The sequence below is a fragment of the Myxocyprinus asiaticus genome, chromosome 30 (assembly GCF_019703515.2).
Source record: "Myxocyprinus asiaticus isolate MX2 ecotype Aquarium Trade chromosome 30, UBuf_Myxa_2, whole genome shotgun sequence".
In the NCBI taxonomy this organism is placed as follows: Eukaryota; Metazoa; Chordata; class Actinopteri; order Cypriniformes; family Catostomidae; genus Myxocyprinus; species Myxocyprinus asiaticus.
In genome coordinates, this window is record NC_059373.1 from 34,799,651 (window position 1) to 34,818,080 (window position 18,430).

Sequence of the window (18,430 nt, forward strand, 5' to 3'; positions counted from 1 at the left end):
TACGTGTGATGCAAATTTAATGACGAGCGCCATCTCCAATCATCTATTTCGTCATCAGCAGAGTGCTCGAACAGAGTGCTTTGTGCCTGGAATTATTTGCACTAACTAGTGAGTCCACAAGGGGGCAACACTCACTGTTGAGCCGTTGCTGTCATGACGAAGAGCTAGAAGATGTAGTCACTGCTAAACAACGGGAGACAAATGTGGAAACAACAACAATGAATGTGCATGGCAAGAGCACGTGTGTGAGGAGGTCAGGAGATACCTGCTGGGTCTGATGGAATATAAAGTCATGTTTATGGGTTTAAACTCCTAAAGAGAAATAGTCCAGTACCTCAAAGAAGTCATAGTGCACATGCGCTAAACGCCTGTGTATGCACACAGTCAAATGAAGTACCTTGAGAGGTTAGCGTTTGACTGTACTCGGATGCTAAACGTCCACGTCAAAACCGAAGTGTACTTTGGGCTTTACTGCTTCGGCCACTGGGGAACGGGTTGTTTTGAATTTCGGTAGGCATAGACCGATTTTAGCGCAAAAAAGTCAACCTACTTGAACCTTTTTCACTGAGAGTTGAGTCTGTAAATAAAACTAATTGAAGGAAGGGTCCAAGCCATATTTAGGGACCAGAATATCACAGAGACATGGAGATGGGCCCCTTTGACTTGGGCCAGAAAGCACCTAATAACCAGTCAGAAAACCCTAGCTACAGCATAGCAACACACTAAAACCCACTCAGAACACCTTGACAACTGCAAAGCAATGCCCTGGAAACCACGTACAGCACCCAATGGCAGCGAGTTCTGCACAGGCAAGCACCACTGACATTTTCCTAAGAAAGTGTAAAAATTGAATTTTGTTTATTAGCTTCTCAATTCACACATTGATAAATCATTACCGTAGAGGTTGCATCATTTTTAGCCATCTTGTATTCAACTGCCATTTGCATGTCTACACTTTCATTTCAAGACTTTGTTTGCCAGTGTTGCAAGTTAAAATTACTCGTTGGTGTTCGAGAGGTCCTTTTCATTCGCACCATTCTCACATGCTTTACCTAATGGGTGCTTAAAAACTGGAGGCGTCTTGATAAATCAGCTGCAAAAGTCACATTTAAGCTGCAAGCATGTGAGTGTGACACATTGTGTTTTTCATCCTCCAAAATGATTCGGTCTCTGCAGTGGATCTCTTATGTGGTAAGAGAAAGACCAGCAGATTCTCAGGACCGAGAATTCTGCAGAACTTTCCCCAAGAGGGTCCCGAGCCTCAAATAAATACTTCCACATGACCTTCAGTCTGTGTGCCAGAAAGAGCTGTTTCTGCACTCTCAATGACATCCAGGATTCCTGGAGATGTCAGCTGACTTGCAGTGTGGTTTTAGCTATATGGGGCTCCCCTTTTGTTAGTTTACCTCAAGTAACTTTTCTAGACATGTTGTTGGTACTGAGGGTCTACTCAGAGATTGATGAAAGTGTATTGTAGTTTAGATGCTCACAGTTATTTCCTCAGTGGCGAGATTGGGAATATTGGATCGCTCCTGTTATAATCAATGAAGCCGTGCAATAAAGCTGTCTGTGTGACCTGCGGACAAGGTAAGGATTTGTTTTTGTTTTTTAATTATAATTATTTTTTTCTTGTCTCCTGCGCTAGCTTCTATACTGCTCCAGCTACTCTGAGAACTTGGCAGTGCAAAACTCCAGATATTGTTGACTTTTATGTGACAAATTGCTTGTTATATTCCTAATTTCTGAGTTGTTTTGGATAAAAGCGTCTGCTAAATGACTAAATGTATATCAAAATGACTTGTGCAGCTTCATTCATTATAATGAGAGCGAGCTATAGTCACTTATAGAGCCCTATGAGAAATACTCTGACTTAACTAGCCAGCTGAACTCTACCTATCAAACTTGTTATTAGTTGGCAAAAATGTTGTTCACTTACCAGAGATAAGATGTGTGCTACAATTTTTACTGCATATATCTAGCCATCTCACTTAACTGCTGCGGTTCATACGTCCATTTGTGGTTGCTTTTTTGGAGATCTAAACACTTTAATTTCCATTAGTTCCAGTCATCCAAGGAGCATCCAGCCACTGAACAACATGGTCCACATTTCCATAATGACATTCTATTACAATCCTATTACTGTAGTAACGTTAATCATGTTAAAGTCACTATGAATGATGCGCCTCCCACTGTTTTGAAGGAGTTTCACAACTAGCCGGATATGTTCAAGGGACAAAGACGTCACTTCCTTAAACCGTCGAATAGTCCTTGAAATGATCTATAATCAACATTTCAGGGGCCTGGGTAGCTCAGCAAGTAAAGACGCTGACTACCACACCTGGAGTCGCAAGTGACTCCAGTCAGGCTTCCTAAGCAACCAATTGGCCCGGTTGCTAGGGTGGGTAGAGTCACGTTGGGTTAACCTCCTCGTTGTCGCTATAATGTGGTTTTCGCTCTCGGTGGGACACGTGATGAGTTGTGCGTGGATGCCGCGGAGAATAGCGTGAAGCCACCACATGCGGTAACTTGCTCAACAAGCCACATGATAAGATGCGTGGATTGACTGTCTCGGACGCGGAGGCAACTGAGATTCGTCCTCCGCCACCACGGATTGAGGTGAGTCACTACGCCACCACGAGGACCTAGAGCGCTTTGGGAATTGGGCATGCCAAATTGGGGAGAAAAAAGTGGAGAAAATCCCCAAAAATTAAAAATCAGGAAAATGCAACAAAATATAATCTTGATTTACCTGAATGCATTGTTCCATATTTGATTTTGCGGCCGAGATGACAGTTCTCATGATAACCCAGGCTCTCAGATTAAACTCATTTACTGATGTCTCAAGAGGCTACTCTGGGTTGTTAGGGTGAGTGATAAGATGGAGAGTTAATTTATTGCTTGTTATGTAAAGATAAATCGTTCTGGACTAGATTGTCAATAGTGGTCAGGACTGCCAGGATTTCCGCTCTCTCTTGTATTCGATAATCATTATATTTTATTATTGGTGTTAACGGAGGAAGACATGGGCCAAGGGAACAGTTTGCATTTAGAATCAACCTGTAATTTGGTGTCAAAGTCAGAACTCGAAATCACTCTCTCATTATAATTTCTTCTCCAAGCAAGTATTGTTGCAATATGCTGTATTTTATGTAAACATTGTAGGCAGCATTCGTAACAGTAAAGTTACAGTAAACAAAAACAGTTTTAACATGGCATGGCAGACATTCAGCACAATAGAGCTGAAGGAAAAAAAAAACAATGACTTACTGTTTGCTTGAAACTTTGCTTGGTGCAGAACAATCTGGAATCATGTGTAACAGTTTAACAGTTACATGAAGTCCTCTTTACAACTTAAACTTCAGAACACTGAATCTTTGTGACACCTGCACTTAAAACAAGCTAGATTTGTTGGGCCCGGGTTGGGTTGCAAACCTCTGTTTTGGATGGATCACCATGTCTACACACTTTTTTTAACTTGATCAGTTCTTTAATTTCTAATGTACTTGCCCTTAAATGTCAAAACATGAAAAAAAATAACTGTAGCGGTCGTGCAACGTTCAAGTTAGACAGCCCCTTTCTTTGTAAATGGGCGGTTCTTGGTGAGAATAAGGTAATTTTATGCCAAAAGTCTGGCTATGTGAGACTACTTGAAATCTGTGTAAGGCTAAACTAAAATGTACAAACAAATTGCTCAAATTTATATAATGTAAATGATTTGAAAACCTGTAATCTTAACAGGATGTTACAAAACATTGAATGTAACCATGGGTTATGAAAATGTCTTGCATCCATTAACTTGAAAAGCTGGGGAAAGCAATCACTGTGCATTAATAGATCTACATTTAAATGTTGGATTGCTCTTTTGTGGGTTATTGTTCTCATCCCATAAAGTGGTTATAATAGAAATGCTTTTAATTAATCCAGTGGAGGGCCATGGGTGACTGCCTGAGCTTGCTGTGACGCAAGTCTGGGGTTTGAACACGAGGAGACCGGGTGGGAAAAGAGGGAAATCTCACTTCCCCATGACAGGCTGTTGAAAGAGGCTGCACTTTTCGTGTTCAGTCAGAGAAATGTTCACAAATCATAGTATAAGGTTAAACGTTCTGCTTTAGCACAAACTTGACAGCTCAGCATAGGCATTAGGGAGCTATTGAGTCCATACAATAATGTGAAATGGACCCTTTGAGGCCTGTGCTCTGTACTTTTTTTTTAATGTTAAAATAGCTTCTCCCATCCCAGCTTAATGTGCACAGACAACTGTAAGTAAGCCATTAGTAGGTAGATTTTTCAAAGAGTGTAAACACTCTCTCTATGTGGCACTTTTTCTTTTTTTTTTTTCTTTGAGGAGACAATCATATCAACATTTGGCTCAACTGATTGTGTGAGTTTGGGGCAGTTTCCTGTTTTTCGAACAATGGCAGACAGGGTGGACCAAAAGGGCTTTAGGAAACTTGTTTGGAAATAAGGCAAGTATCACTATTAAGGCTATTAAGGCTCAGAGCCAAGAAAGACATTCGAAACAGCTAAGCAACGACATACTGTTTGCAAACATTCAGACACTGGCCACGCTGCTGAGGGAGGCGTTTAGAGGAGCATTTAAATATGAGGACGCACAAGACAACATGTAAAACATCAACTAATACAACATTCAGATGTGTTATCATTGATTTCATTCCTTATTCTGTGCAGTAGATAAAGGGTGGGTCTCAGTCAGCTCCCTAGTTCAATAGTTAGGCTTTTAGAACTGTCTCATTCACAAAATCATTCCAGTGCACTGAAACATTCGCTCCCTAAAAAATCCCACAATGCACCGTAAAAACCAGGGAGCATCGTTGTTCACTATGTTCCCTTACTGGAAATGGTGCCATGTCTTCTGAAGTCTCTCAAGTCATTAGAAGATGAGCACAGGTGTAAAACTATGAAGTCCAAGCCTTATTTTCTCTTTAAAAGAGATGTTGTTTGTAATGTCTTTCATTCATAATTACCATGAAAGTGAAACCATCTTTTAAATATTTGAGTTAGGGATGTAACAGTGTCACGGATTCATGGTATACTGCTGTTTTAAAAAGAGACAGTTATCAAACCGTTGACATTTATAATTCACGGTATTGCATTCATGGTATTACTTGATTTTTTTTTTCTAAAATACAAGTAAAGAAATGAAAGTTTCCATTGTAAATATCAGTTAAATTAAGAGAGAATCCACTACATTTACACAACATCAAATAAACTTGATCAAATAAATCTCTAACTTGCGACATCCTCCTGTTTCACTCAACCGTCACTTTTTAAAAGCCACTCGCGTGCACTGTATGAAAGTTATCAGAAATATCCACAGATATACAGTCTCTAACGTTAATGAATGAATAGAATACATACTGTTTTACCACAGACTAAAAGCTGTTTATTTGTATACAGCATGGAGTTACAAAGTATAGACATCTGTATTTCCTGAGGTAATTTATTCTTTATAAAGGAGCGCATCTGAATTTGAGCAGATGAAGGGAAGCCAGGACTCAGACGGCTGCTCCCGGGTCCTAGTGTCTGCCGAATTTAACCTCTGTTAGTGCGACTTATAAAAAGATGCGACTTATCTGTGTTGTTTTTTCTCTGAACAACGCGATTTTGACCAGGTGTGAGTTATTTGACCAGGTATGACTTTATTTCCTGAAAATACGGTATATCATATATAAATATTAAACTGCTAATAATTTTAGCAAGGCACCTTAATACCGTAATACCGCATTTTTTGTTGTTGTGAAGGTTATCATACTGTGAACGTTTCATACCGTTACACCCCTAATTTGAGTTGTTAAATGAACGTTTACACTCTTATATATTTTTATTTCTTTGTCATTTATCTGTAATAATAACACTGTACGTTTGAATATCTTCAACGTAAACGAGCTATAGTGTCATTTATACAGCGATGTTGTTGATTAATAACAGCTGCGCTTCAGTGCGCATTGGTCAGACGTGTGAATGGCTTTCAGCTGCAGACAACACGTGAATGAAGCAGCATATTGAACAAAACAATCGCATGACATGTTCTTGGGGAAATGTCTCCATGCGAACGATCATACAGATGTACAACCCCTGGCAAAAATTATGGAACACTTAGAGGATGTTCACCCAGCTTATTTACTTCGTAACAAATAAACAAATCACAGATATGACACCAAAAATTGTGTAATAGCTGAACATTCTGGTTTCATGAAACAAATTAAATTACATTATTTTAATTAAGATCCAGATAAAGTAGAGGAAAAAATTATGGAATCACTCAATGCTGAGGGAAAAATTATGGAATCATCAACAAAATAAATCACAATTAGTACTTTTTTTTTTCTTTTTCTCCCCAATTTGGAATGCCCAATTCCCAATGCACTCTAAGTCCTCGTGATGGCGTAGTGACTCGCCTCAATCCGGGTGGTGGAGGACGAATCTCAGTTGCCTCTGTGTCTGAGACCGTCAACCCGCACATCTTATCACGTGGCTTGTTGAGTGCGTTACCATGGAGACATAGCGCGTGTGGAGGCTTCACGCCATCCCCTGCGGCATCCACACACAGCTCACCACTCGCCCCACAGAGGGCGAACCACATTATAGTGACCACGAGGAGGTTACCCCATGTGACTCTAACCTCTCTAGCAACTGGACCAATTTGGTTGCTTAGGAGACCTAGCTGGAGTCACTCAGCACGCCCTGGATTTGAACTTGCGAACTCCAGGTGTGGTGGTCAGCATCTTTACTCGCTGAGCTACCCAGGCCCCCAACAATTAGTACTTTGTTGCTCCTCCTCTGGCTTTTTTGACAACTTGAATTCTTAGAGGCACAGACTTCACTAATGAAAAACAATATTCTCCATCAAGCTGGTTCCAACTTTCTCAAATAGCGGTTGACCAATCAGCTTTGCAGGATGGAGCCTTGTCATGGACCAATTTTTTCAATTTCCACCATAAATTTTCAATCGGATTGAGATCTGGACTGTTTGCTGGCCATGTCATTGAGTTGATATGCCTTTCCTGAAGAAAAGCTTTAACACTCTTTGCTCTGTGGCAAGATGCATTATCATCCTGTAAAATGTCTTCATCATCACCAAACCTATTTTCTATCGATGGAATAAGAAAAGTGTCCAAAATTTCAATGTACACCTGTGCATTGACTGTTGAGGTAATGATTGCCATCTCCCCTGGTCCTTTACCTGACATGCAACCCCATATCATAAATGACTGGGGAAATTTGATTGTTTTCTTCAGTCAGTTATCCTTATATGTTTCATTAGAACGGCACCAGACAAAAGTTCCAGCATCATCGCATTCTTACAGTTCTGTCACAAACATTGACTCCTGTTTCCGCCCTTTTGTTTTTCATTTTTGTTGTGCATTTCTATTTTCAAGGCATATTGCTTTGAGTTTTCTGTGCTGACGCTTTGACGTCTTCCTTGGTCTACCCATATGTTTTCCTTTTATAACCTTCAAATTTTGTTTATACTTGCACCAAATTTTAGACACAGCTGACTGGGAACAACCAACTTCTTTTGCCACACTCTGAGTTGGATTTCCTTCTTGAAGGAGTTTTATAATCCTTTCCATTGTTTCAATTGACAACTGTTTTGTTGGGGCCATGTTTCCTTTCAGTTAGCCAACAGCTCCAACAAAAGTCCAACAGCTCATTAAGGTCTGTAAGCACTCTCTTTTAACTGCAGACTAATTAGCATTTTTAGACTTGTTCCTGTATTTGTTTTAGAAATGCAAATTACAAGGTGATTCCATAATTTTTCATCCAAAGATCCAACGTAAGGCTTTTTATTCAACACATCTTTCAGTGTAACGCACAAAGGGCTTTGCTTTTCAGCAACAAATGCACACAATCAGGTTCATGTGTTTCTCTCTCTCCTCCGGTGGACTGGACTGCTCTTTTATATCCCTCTCAGCTCTCACTGCAAACACAAACAGCTGTTAGAGATAATTTCCCACAGGTGTCAATCCTTACTGTTGTTCCTCTCGTGGCCTCGCTCTCCAGAGACGTCGCTCAGCCACGCCCCCATCACCACACTGTGCTATTACTTTACTAAGTGTTGATACTTAAAATTTCCTACTGATTGTTGATAAAAAAAAATACCATAAACTTGCATTGAAGATGTATCCATTGAAGATATCTAGGGACCATATACAATTGGGGGTGGGCTCTTTTGATTTATCAAATTTGTCAAATTTAGGTCTTAAAATGAGAAGACTGTGCCACATGAATTGTAGTCTGCTTCAGATTAAATATGTCTAGTAGCCAGTTGAACAGCTTTCTTTGACCTTCCAAATTCCCTTCACCTCTCCTTCATGCCAGTATTCTTTGTCACTAACTGAACACAGATGTTGTAGAGTCCAGCTCATTCACAGCATTTTACATTTAGAGCTGGAATTGCAGATATAAGTAATTTAAAGACAACATAAAATCACACTTGCAACATATTGCAAAATTAGAAAGGGCAGGACTGGGATTTGATTGGGTGGAAACATGTTAGGCTACAAAATGACTGTTAATAGTTTTTTTCCCACCCGTATGGACTTGGTTACATCAGCAGAAAAAATTTATTTCATACTTTTTATTTTTTTCAGAATAATATGTACTGATGAATCATGCACAATACCACCACAGGCATTTATTTAGGAAATAAATGGGATTAATGTTGTTTTAGAATTCTGAATACTGAGGTCAGGCTTAGATGAGTTTAGGGAGAGCTCATCAGTGTTTTTCTGATTCATTTGAGTGTTTTTGTCCAACTTTGTGTTTCCTTAAATCATTTGTTCACAAGACTGAGAGTCCAGCTTCTATTCTCAGACAGGAAACCCTCTGACATCAGAATAATGTCTGTGTTGTTTGAAAACTCACAGCTGGAATATAATATATATTTTAATTTTCATAGCTATTTTTATGACAAAATGCAAGCTAATATTCCCAAGACCAAAGCAGTAGTGTGATATACATCACTGTATAATGGCTTTAAGTGAAGGGGCCCCCTGCTTTCATGGCACCAGTCATGACAACTTGCACGTAGCTGGACAAATTCCTGCCATGGTGATCCATGCTTTTGAGATTATTGGAGGCCAATTGCATTATCCCCATGGGAAGTACATGGTTGTGTATGGCCATAAAGGTGCAGATTTGCCCCTATGGACCATCAGCTGCTGGGACACAAGCACACAATACCAACTCCAAATCTCATTTGTTTATCACCATGTACGGGACTCATGAAGTTATGCCACCATGGAGCTCCATGGAAATGACTGTTATAAACTCCACAGTGCTGTACATTTGTAGTTGTCCAAAATGGGGTTTTCAATGGCTGACAGTGATAAACGTATATGCTGTGATATATACTGTCTTATATATGCTGATATACAGTATACATAATATTTAGGGGTGCACCGATTGTGCCTAGATTTAGGGCCGATCTTATTTGCAGCATGCATACACTGCTACTCTAATAAATGAGCACTTGCCCTTGATGCATACAGTGTGGCCACTGGAGGGTGAGTTGGTGACATTTCTAAGCATTCACGAATTTAAACTTTCAGACATGCTGTAACTTAGATGAATATGCTGGTTTGTTTTAAAACGTGTCAGAATATTCAATTTTCTATAGTCAATACGGTAGTTATTCTGATTTGCTGCACAGAGAGGATAAAGAGCAGGGGTGGAAAGAGTATTGAAAAATAATACTCAAGTAAAAGTACTTTACTTCTTAAAAAATTTAGTTTGAGTAGAGTAAAAGTACCTGTCCTAAAAACTACTCAAGTAAGAGTAAAAGAGTTGCTCATTTAAAAGTACTCATGAGTAGTGAGTATTGAGTACTGAGTTGCGAAAGCTGTGCCCCTTTATAATAAAAACTCTATGCTGCAATTTAAAAATGAGGCACATATACCGTAATTTACATTCCCTTTTATGGCTGTTTACCATAAAGAATAAAAAAATATAAGTATTTTATAGGTGTTTGTGATTGATAACTTTTAAAATACATCAATTATCTATGATACTGTAAACACTTTAAAGAAATAATTCACACAAAAATTAAAATTCTCTCATCATTTACTCACCCTTATGCCATCTCAGATGTGTATGACTTTCTTTCTTCAGCAGAAAACAAATTAAGATTTTTAGAAGAATATCTCAGCTCTTTTGGTCCATACAGTGCAAGTGAATGGGTGCCAAAATTTTAAAGCTCAAAAAAATCACATAAATCAACATAAAAGTTGCCTAATCCATGTGACTCCAGTGGTGAAATCCATGTCTTCAGAAGAGATATGATAGGTTGGGTGAGAAACAGATCAATATAAGTAATTTTTTACTATAAATTCTCCTCCCTGCTCAGTCAATCTCCACTTTAACTTTCACTTTCTTCATGGCATATCGCCATCTACTGGGCAGGGTGAAGAATTTCTAGCAAAAATGGACTTAAATATTTATCTGTTGCTCATCCACACCTATCATATCACTTCTGAAGTCATGGATGTCATATGGATTACTTTTGTGCTGCCTTTGTGCTTTTTGGAGTGTCAACATTTTGGCATCCATTCACTTGTATTGGATGGACCTACAGAGCTGAAATATTCTTCTAAATACCTTAATTTGTGTTCTGCTGAAGAAAGAATGTCAAACACATCTGGGATGGCATGAGGTTGAGTAAATGATAAGATAATTTTCATTTTTGAGTGAACTATTTCTTTAAGTAGCACATGGGGGGCCACATTGTCCTCCTTTTGAGATGCAGTGTTCCACATTGATTTAGCTCTTGTATCTTTTAAGCCCAGAAATAGTTGTGTTGTCATTCTAATGCATGATGCACAATTTTCTAAAGTTTGTGACTGGTGGAATGTTCTGCCTGAAGTATTGCTCTACAAAGGTTGATACTTTTCTATCAGGCATTAGAAAAAACATGATAAAGGCTAAGCATAATTAAAAAATATTTGATCATCTCTACTTTTCTGGTAATTTATTATACAAATTAACACTCTCTCTACATCAGGGGTCGGTATTATCAAAAAAAAAAAAAAAAAAAAACGCTAACAATATTATAAAAAAATATTGTTATTAAAAATGTCACAGTTATATTCTGTTACATTAATACTTTTAAAGCTACTCAAGTTATTCAGCCAGAAGTAGTGAGTGGTTTTCTCATTTCCTTTTTATTGTTGTTAATAACCTTTTTATGACATAGCCTACTAGACAGTGCTCAATTCGGTTACATGTACACTTCAAGTCTGACATTTTGATGCAAATACTCTTTTTGTCCCACTGTTTACATTCACTTTAGACCAAACCCACTGCGTTTGCATTAATACCTCACCAAGACGGGCATTGATGGAATTATAAAGTGTATTTGATCATTTAGGCACGTACCCGCATTAGCACACAAACATTAGCCGCCTGTCAGTCAAACAGCATGCAGCTACAGACATCAGGAAATAAAAAGTCAATCTTTTATATTTTATCTAGATCAACCAGTGGTTGTCTTGCTATCGTGATCGATGTAATGAACACCCCTGGTCTAGATGTAGAATATAGGCTAAGTATAGAAAATTACTCAAAAGTTTATCATCGATATCGAGGACATCTCTCTATTTTTTTCAGATAAACATCAAGATTGTTTTATCACCCAGCTCTATTGATAACATTGCCTTAATCTCTCACATCAACCCAATAATCTCAGTGATAGATTGCTAAATTACAGGCTATGTTATAGACACAGAATGTATAAAGCAGAAATATGAAATTTACCTCGATATGGCAGGATTAATGCTAATATCTGGCTTGAGCAAGTTAAACTCACATGACACAGTCAAGCAATTGGCCTTTTTCACTGCGAAAAGCCCTTTCAGGTGCGGCCGTGATGTTCAAGTGTTGAACTGCTGTTTGAGGCATCCTCCACATCCATAATAGCTGGCGCCGATCTTCAGCTGCCATTCAAGTTTTTCACGTGTGATTTGATTTGCCAGGAGTCACGAGACTCTCCCTAGCCAGTTATGTTGATAGATAAAAATAAAATCAGGACAGGAAGTAGTGAACACAGAGGGTGGGAAAATAGCGCAGTAAAAGTACAGTTACAGCACTTAAAATGTACTCAAGTAAAAGTATAAAAAATTTAAACTACTTAAAGTACAATTCCTGTGAAAAACTACTTAATTACAGTAATGTGAGTATTTGTAATTCATTACTTTACACCCCTGATAAAGAGACTGCAAACGGGCATAAAAATGAATTAAACATCAAATAATCATGCAAATACAAATCTGAGTATACGATGTAACGTGAGTCATGACAGTCAGATGGTGTGTGGAGTGATAGAGACTGTTTGAGCAATCATGAGCGCTATTAGCCTGTCTCTTTTCAACATAAGCGCTCTCGGTGTCAATCGAACAAGCGTGCTCTTCAGGTGCTCTTAATATCTCATCAGTCACTCATCTCAGCGCTATTCCCAATTTAATTGAGGATCCCAATTTAAATCAGACTGATGTTGGTCGCAATGCCACTAATAACAGATATAACTGTTTAACCTTAAATAACGGCACCGCGTCTTCACGCATTTGCTTAATAATTATTGATTTGTATTGCAACAAAATGCAAAAGGCGGTAAAACATTAATAAATACTGATGATTCATCACAGGAGCAGTTTTGGAGCTAGTAATAGACAACTTTCTTATTTTTGAACGTATCTGCTGTGTGTGATGGCCTCATGGTTTTTACTGTTTGCCAGTATCTCACAGTGACCTTTGATATTGACAGTAGAACTATTCATAACAGTTTTCAATACAAATAAATGTTAGCAATTCACAGTTAATGTAATTTTACTGTGTGGGGCAAAAGCATAACTGCAAAATATAACTTGCAAACGAGAGGTGGTGGAACATGCTTTTACAAAAATGAAAGTTGGTGTACAGATGTAACAGCATTGAAGATTATGTGCTGTCCTAATTTAGAAGCGCTCTTCATCAACTTTAAGCCTTTCTATACACCGCTGTGGTTTTCCTAATTTATTCTGGTGAGTGTGTACATTCCGCCACAAGCATGCATGAACGCAGCATTGCAACAGCTGGCTGATCACATCACAGACACAGAGCAACAACACCCAGACTCTCTTATCATTATTCTGGGAGCTTTTAATAAAGCTAACCTCACCAGTGAACTGACAAAATACAAACAACACATCACATGCCCCACCAGAGAAAGAAATATGCTGGACCACTGCTACACCACTGTAAAGGATGTGTATCGCTCTGTCCCACGTGCAGATTTAGGACTCTCTGATCACTGTTTGGTTCATCTTCTTCCGACCTACAAGCAGAAACTAAAATCAGCCAAGCCTGTAGTAAGGACTGTAAAGAGATGGACTAATGAAGCAAAGCTGGAACTACAAGCCTGCTTTGACTGCACTGATTGGAGTGTTTTTGAAGTTGCAGCCACAGATCTGGACGAGCTTTCAGATACTGTGACATCATATATTAATTTCTGTAAGGAAATGTGCATCTCTACTAGGACATTTTTATCATTCAATAATGATAAACCATGGTTTACAGGAAAACTCAGACAGCTTTGTCATGCCAAAGAGGATGCTTACAGCAGTGGGGATAAAATCTTGTACAACCAGGCCAGAAACACACTGACTAAGGAAATCAGAGTGGATAAAAGAACCTACACTGAAAAACTGAAAAAACAGTTTTGAGCCAACAATCCTGAATCTGTGTGGAAAGGCCTGAAAAGCATTACCAAGTATAAGACACTTCCCCCTCGCTCTGTAGAGAATCAACAAATGGCTGATGAACTGAATGTGTTTTACTGCAGGTTTGAAAAGCCCAGTCTCACACCCCTCCCCTACTCTGATCTTCAATTCACATACAATAACACCTCCTGGAACCCCCCTCCTCACCCTCCTGCTACTCAACCTGCACTTATGGTCTGTGAGGAGGATGTATGCCGGGTATTCCGGAAACAAAGGTCTAGGAAAGCTTCAGGCCCAGACAGTGTCTCACCTGCCTCTCTGAAAATCTGTGCTGACCAACTGGCCCCCATATTTACACAGATCTTCAATTGATCACTGGAGCAGTGTGAAGTTACCCGTTGCTTCAGATGCTCCACCATCATTCCAGTCCCAAAAACCCCCAAAATCAAAGGACTTAATTACTACAGACCTGTCGCCCTCACGTCTCTGGTCATGAAGTCATTTGAGAGACTGGTTTTGGCCTACCTGAAGGATATCACTGGACCCCTGCTAGACCACCTTCAGTTTGCTTACCAGTAATAGGGTTCAAAACAGCAACTATGAATGCAAACTTTAATACAGTGAAAGAGACACTCTATTTGCATAACAGAAATATATGGAAATTGTTATTTATTTATAACATTTTTGAATGTCCATGTACTAAAATAAAATATTTGATGCCATGAGTGTACCTTCATTAACTATTACTATTATTTTGAATGGCCATGGAAAATGAAGCAAAGTGATAACAATTTTACCTGGTCGCAAAAAGTAGTCTGTTAATTTACCTGATGAACTTTCACCTTTTGCTGACCCTTTATGCTTCGCAGAGCTATTGTGTGCTTCTAAATCACTTGCACCTTTATTAGCAACTGACACATAAGTGCCAGCTTTACATGTCATACAGTCTGCTTCCCACGGATCTCGACCTGGACAAAAGCATGGGAATTTTGTGCAAATCTTCTGTAAATTTGCACTTTCATTTGGGCATTGTTTCCACTCAGCTGTCAGTTCTTGCTACTGTCAAGCAACTGTTTGATGCCGAACACAACAGCGCTTTGTGCATTCACGGAGAGATTGACAGGCAGGAATTTGGCCAATAGTTGCTGCAAGCCTCTTATAATTGACCAATTGGTGTGCGAGAAGGCGGGACTTACAAACAGGGGTTAAAGCAATGCAAATATGCGCGCGCACACAGTGAAGTATTAGACCAGATGCACATCACAATGCAACTAAAGCTGAATCCCAGATATTTTCGCAAATTTAGAAATCCCTGCTGGACGCTTTTTTAAGGTCCGAAAAAGAGGACATGTCCGGGAAAAAGAGGACGTAAGGTCACCCTACGTTAGCAGCGGTGCAGAAATTACTTTTAACATGGGGGCTATGAGGAAACATTTAGAAAATAAATTTTAAGTGACTACTACTAACAGAAACACATGTTGTAATACTAATATGTCATGCTTGGGTGGGGACAAAAAGTAAACAGGACTTATGGTGCTGCCTTGCTGCCGTATTTACAAAGTGCTCTGGGATGCTTTCGCTTCAAGTGTTCGTTCATGGCGGTTGTACTGCTGTGATAAGCCATTTCCAATTTGCATAGCTTACATAGCACCACATTGTTGGGTCTCTGGCTAAAATACTCCCACGCTTTAGATGACCGTGTGTGAGTTTTTTTAGCTGCAGCTTGTTCTTCGGGGGAATCCATGCTTAAACCGGGTGCTGCCATTTTAATTACTCCATTGCGACGCGCCGACGCATGTTATGCAAATTGACGTATTTCTGTAATCGATGACGTCGATTAGGTCGACGAATCGTCCCAGCCCTATCCGGGACCCTCACTATTAGCACTGGTGCTCCTTAGGGATGCGTTCTCTCTCTAATGCTCTTCTCCCTGTACACGAATGACTGCACTGCAAAGGACTCCTTTAATCTGTAATCTGTAATTCACTCATATTTAATTCAATAACTGTACATACCCTACCTTGCACATATATTACCACTTGCGCATGTACATATGCCATTCTATGTTATATGTCCTATTTTTTGTATGTCTATTTATACTCTTACCTTGTTTTATGTTCTGTATCACTGTAATGTTCTGTGTGCACTTGCTTGTTTCTCCTATCACCAAAAAAAAATTCCTTGTGTACGTGAGCACGCTTGGCATTAAAGCTCATTCTGATTCTGTTTCAAAAGTGTGCCTTAATAATAATAATATTATAAATAATATTATTTTGAGACTGCACTAAATTGTTAAAAGTCACAAAACAGTTTTTATATTATTGGGGACTGAAAATTAAATGTGCATTAAATCACTTAAATGAAGACTAAATATTTTACTTAATATTTACTCAAAGTTCTAGAATTAACAACAGAAAATAAAGCTATCAGTAGATTTTAAAACTGACACATGGGAGAACTACCACTCTGGCTATTCTGCTAAGTCAACACGTTTATCTAATGATGTCGATAAAATAGGCACTTATCGGCCAGTGAATTGGTCTGGCTATTGTTCTGTCAATTCTGTACATCATATATAATCAATATGAGCTGGAGACATTCCGAAACATGTTATGGATTAAATATGTTGTGCTGTTTGCCAGATCTAGATGACTAGAGCCACGAAGTGCTCAACCTTTCATTTAGTTTGCAATGTTTGATACAATCACAAAAGCTTCTCTAAATCAGCTTGTCAACATTCAGTTCTGATCTCATGCTTCCTGGTTAACTTAATCTTGTTCTTTCCACTACAACAACTTTATGATGCCCTTTTTTCCAGATCAACAGCACAGTGAATCAATTTTTAATGACAGATTTTCCATCGCTCAGTATGACAGTTGGTCTCTCAAACAAACCTCACAAATCCAGACTGAGTTGAAAATAAACCCCCACCCGCTGTTATCTCATATCCACTGCCCCAGTCCAGCCAGGGCTAAATGCATCAGAAAGCAGCTGCCGGGCCTATTTTTAACATGCAGGTGACACGTAGCACACGGGCCAGTCACATCATCTCTCTTTGCTGTTTGTGAGATACTGTACAATTAGCCTGGTTTGCATGTCTGGAGGTTCAAATCTTAGGGTTGTCTCTTTGACACATTTCTGGCAGTGGCAGTCAAGTGCTGCTTTTGAAAAAGGAAAAGTTTTGTTTTGTTTTTTTTCCTGAAGGGGTAATATCACAAGGAATTTAATTAATTTTTTTATCTATTGACATTAAAAAGCTTAATGAACTATTAAAACATACTGTAACTTTTAAAACCCAGAACCCATCCCAAAAACACCATTCATTGAAACAAAGCTGCAAAAACTGCTTATTACAAAACCTTGGGATTTCTGATGTGAGGTTCCCAAATTCATTAACTTTTTACTGCCCACATTTGGTATTCAGAAACTTGGCCTGCCCAATCATGGTGAGGTGACACAGAAGAAGTTTAATACTATTATTCCTAAACACCAGAGGAACTAATGAAAAGAATGTGCTAAATTTCTTGTGCTGTTTCTTGCTGTGTGTAGCACCTGCCATTCTGCATCTTTCTGTTAAAGCAGTTTCAGTGGCACATTACTGTGCAGATTTGTGAACCCGTCATAGTGTAATGCAGGCTTTCCAAAGAGGATGTTATTGAAGGATGGAACAGTGCAAACTACTTAAGACTCAGCAGTCTAAAGAGAGCACCATTTCTGATTTCAAATTGAAGTGGCAGAATTAAAGACAGTTAGAACTTTTAAGGGTCAGAGAAAAGGTGGAAAACTAAATTGAGTGTTGAAAATATAAACTTGATTCAAATTAATAACTCAAAAAATATAAATGCCCCAGTTTCACTTATAGTCGCTTTATTATGCATCAACTTTGGAGGCGTTTTGATGTTTTCCCCAGGTCAATTAAGGTTATCCTCCAGAAAATCCCCATTTTCAAAATGTGTCGTTCATATAAGACTATTTGTTGGCACTGCCCAAAGACTTGGTGACTGAAAATAGTAATGCAACCTATTGAAGTCCAAGAAGCTTCTGAGGTGCCAAGGTTTAGGTGACAGATGCAGAGAACCATGGTGCTTGTTTATTGGCAGAAATTAAGGTAGTTGTTGTGTTCTTCTAATGGGTCCCCAATGTGACCAGGGACCGTGTGTAAAGGGAACTTGTGTGTCTGTGTGTAATGTGCAGGTAAACTCAGTGGGCCTCTTCCATTTCCATCCCATATCACCTTGTTCTGGTGCCAGCGCACAGAAGCTCACACAATGTCACGGAACACTGCGAAACCATTGATTTCAACTGGTATAGTGTGTCACACATCACAAGTACGTAGAGGAAAAATGCAAGGGTTTGTGAGCATGCTGATCCATCATGTGACCAAAGGTTGAGGAAAGTAAGAAACGCAAATTCTCAGAACATTTGCTGTAGCGTACTGTGACGTAGTCATCCGTTGAATTTCAGGGAGGTGGGTCCAGTTGGGCTTTTGTTAACTCTGCGAGATACAGTACTGTGCAAAAGTCTTAGGCACATAAGATGTTTCACAAAAGCATTTGTCTTAAGATGATTATTTATATCTTCAGCTTTAGTGTGTCAATAGGAAATATAAATGCTAGACTCCCAAACATTACTTTTGCCAATAGAAAAGATTAGAATAGAAGAACAGCCCTGCAACAGATGCCATGGCCCCCACAAAAACCCCCACTGAACATTGT

The 18,430-nt window shown here is 39.1% G+C and overlaps 1 protein-coding gene across 2 annotated transcripts in view; it reads left to right on the top strand.

Annotated features, from left to right (window-relative positions):
• ptp4a3a (protein tyrosine phosphatase 4A3a) overlaps positions 1 to 18,430 on the top strand; it is a 60,910-nt gene that overhangs the window by 1,731 nt on the left and 40,749 nt on the right. The window contains exon 1 of one of the 2 annotated variants that reach the window (XM_051664016.1): positions 1,443 to 1,587. The exons of the other annotated variant lie outside the window; for it this stretch is intronic. The gene's annotated coding sequence lies outside the window, so the exon portion shown is untranslated. Of the gene's footprint in view, positions 1 to 1,442; positions 1,588 to 18,430 lie in introns of those variants that run through there. 2 annotated transcript variants of the gene reach the window in all.